Source organism: Adiantum capillus-veneris, chromosome 21 (assembly GCF_014529385.1).
Source record: "Adiantum capillus-veneris isolate H3 chromosome 21, ASM1452938v2, whole genome shotgun sequence".
Classification (NCBI taxonomy): domain Eukaryota; kingdom Viridiplantae; phylum Streptophyta; class Polypodiopsida; order Polypodiales; family Pteridaceae; genus Adiantum; species Adiantum capillus-veneris.
In genome coordinates this window covers 75,761,834-75,764,408 of record NC_140951.1, presented here as the reverse complement: position 1 = coordinate 75,764,408, position 2,575 = coordinate 75,761,834, and the positions used below count along the sequence as shown (strand labels likewise).

At 42.8% G+C, this 2,575-nt stretch overlaps 1 pseudogene; it reads right to left on the bottom strand.

Moving 5' to 3' along the window:
• Positions 1–1,387: 1,387 nt before the first annotated feature.
• LOC147431170 (histone H3.3-like) lies at positions 1,388–1,882 on the bottom strand (annotated as a pseudogene).
• Between the last annotated feature and the right edge of the window lie 693 nt (positions 1,883–2,575).

Below are 2,575 nucleotides of genomic sequence, written 5' to 3'. Positions count from 1 at the left end.
GCACACGCATTCAACAGGTTGTGTTCTCCATACACAGGCAATCTCAATCTACATACGGTTTGGCACCGTTAATCTTCATCAGAAGTTAGCCCGTTAATCTTTGTCAGAGGCTCCTCAAGAAGCACTTCGATAGATTAAAGCTGGGGTCTCTCTAAGCCTTAGGTATTTTAGACAAGGTTCACACAGAGGCAGTCGAACATGTCTTTTGGTACCCCAATCTCTGGCACAAGCAAGAGTTTTCTAATAGTGGCAGCTATGCCAATTAAGGACTCCGCCGCTCGACAAGAAGCAAGGATTATAGATTTGGAGACTAAGGTTCAAGAGCTCATCGAGAAGAACAAAAACTGAAGGAATGCTTGCATAAACTTGAGGAACGGAAAGGAGTAGAGAGCCAACACAAGCACATGAAGTCAAATCCTCCCTCGTCGAGAACGCCATAGAAGTCCAGAAAAAATCTCACACGGCAGCCCATGAAGAAATTGACACCAAGATACAAGCGACCCTACAAGAGTGCCAACTACAAGAATCTCTTGGCCTCAAGGTCCAGATTGGGGGGCTCCACACCCACCATGGTGCACTAACAAAGAAAACCTTGAAGAATCCATCACCAAACTTAATGACATTCTTCAACAAGTTCAGATCAAGCCCAAAACTGTTTGTTGGATCAACGACACACATAGGCCCTTTCCACCCAAGCACTGCAGCTTCACTTTCAAGTTTCTACGTCAATCCCTATGCTTAAAAGGAACAAAGCTTTGGATTGCCAAAGAATTAACCACGATGCAAATCCATATGAAAGCAAGCAAACTCAAAAGGATGCACGAAGCCCGCAAGCAAGGTAAATGGGCAATCTATCGAGGCAAAAAAGCCATCATCCAAGAATTTCAAACTCCCGAACCAGCTTTCTCCTCGCATGAGCCCCCTTAGGGTTTTTTTAGGGTTTTTGTTCTTTTCTTCCATGGTTTTGATGGACCCTTGGTCCTTAACTAATATGTATCAAACATCCTCACATACTTGGAGTGACCTTATGCTTTGTTTTTGGTCCCATATGTCATATCTATCCTCCATGGATGATAATCAATCTCTCTCTCTCTCTCTCTCTCTCTCTCTCTCTCTCTCTCTCTCTCTCTCTCTCTCTCTCTCTCTCTCTCAAACTTTACATAAATTAGAGATATGTTAAAAGAACATGAGTGAAATTACCAATCTAAGGATATAAGTACATAGACCATGGATTTTAAGAGGCCTAAAAACACATTGCAACCTTGACATCAAAAGGAAAGGATCCACCAACTCATATCAATGAGTGGGTACTCCAAAACTATCTTGAGTAACAATATGTCCATATTAGAAGACCTACCTACACAAGGCATCTCAATAACTTTCACTTCTATCCACATTCACCATAGACATGTGTTATAAGCTGAATGTCTTTTGGAATAATCATAACTCTCTCTGCATGAATCACATATACATTATATCTTCAAACAACCCTGCTAGATAGACCTCTATTGCTTCTTGATGAAGAGCAAGGGCAACATGGATTTGGAAATGCAAGTCAGCCTTGAAATCCTCAGCAATTTCTTGTGCAAGCCTTTGGAAAGGAAGCTTGTGGATCAAGAGTTCAATACTCTTTCGATACTTCTGGGTTTCTCTTAGGGAAATAGTTCCTGGCCTATATCTATGAGGTTTCTTGACTATATCTATGAGGCTTTTTTTTCTACTTTTGGGTTTCTCTCATGCCAATAGTTCCTAGCCTATATCTATGAGTCTTCTTGACTCCTCCAATAGTGGAAGTTGACTTGCAAGTATCCTTCGTTGAAAGATGCTTCCTAGACGCCTATCCTCCTATAGATTTTGGAGCATTATGCTTGGTACAATCCATGGCCTCTCTCTCTCTCTCTCTCTCTCTCTCTCTCTCTCTCTCTCTCTCTCTCTCTCTCTCTCTCTCTCTCTCTCTCCCCCCCCCCCCCCATCAAAGACCACTACGTTTTAAAATTTAGTGAGTTTAAGTGACTTAAAATGCAATCATCCAAACCCACTATATTTTAAGACGCAACATTTAGTGAATTTGAGTGACATAAAATGCAATGATCCAAACCCACTACATTTTAAAGTGCAGTATTTAGTGAGTTTGAGTGACTTAAAATGAAATCATCCAAACCCACTACATTTTAAACACGGTATTTAGTGAGTTTGAGTGACTTAAAATGCAATCATCCAAACCCACTAAATTTTAAAATGCAGTGGTCTTTGATGTGGAGAGCGAGAGAGAGAGAGAGAGAGAGAGAGAGAGAGAGAGAGAGAGAGAGAGAGGGGGGGGGGGGGGGGGGGGGGGGGGGGGGGGGGGGGGGGGGAGAGGGAGAGGGACAGTTGGGAGCGGAGACTAATTGCACAAGCATGCAACTAGTCCGTTGCTTGTGTCTATGTAGGCTGCAAGTGCCTATTCTCTTGGCTACCTTTACGATCAATAATCTTGGGCCCCCAATGCGCCCTCCTCCACTCTTTGTTTCTTGTCTTGCACCAGCTCTCCTTGACTACTCATGATGAGTTGACATGTAAACCACAGTCCACAATT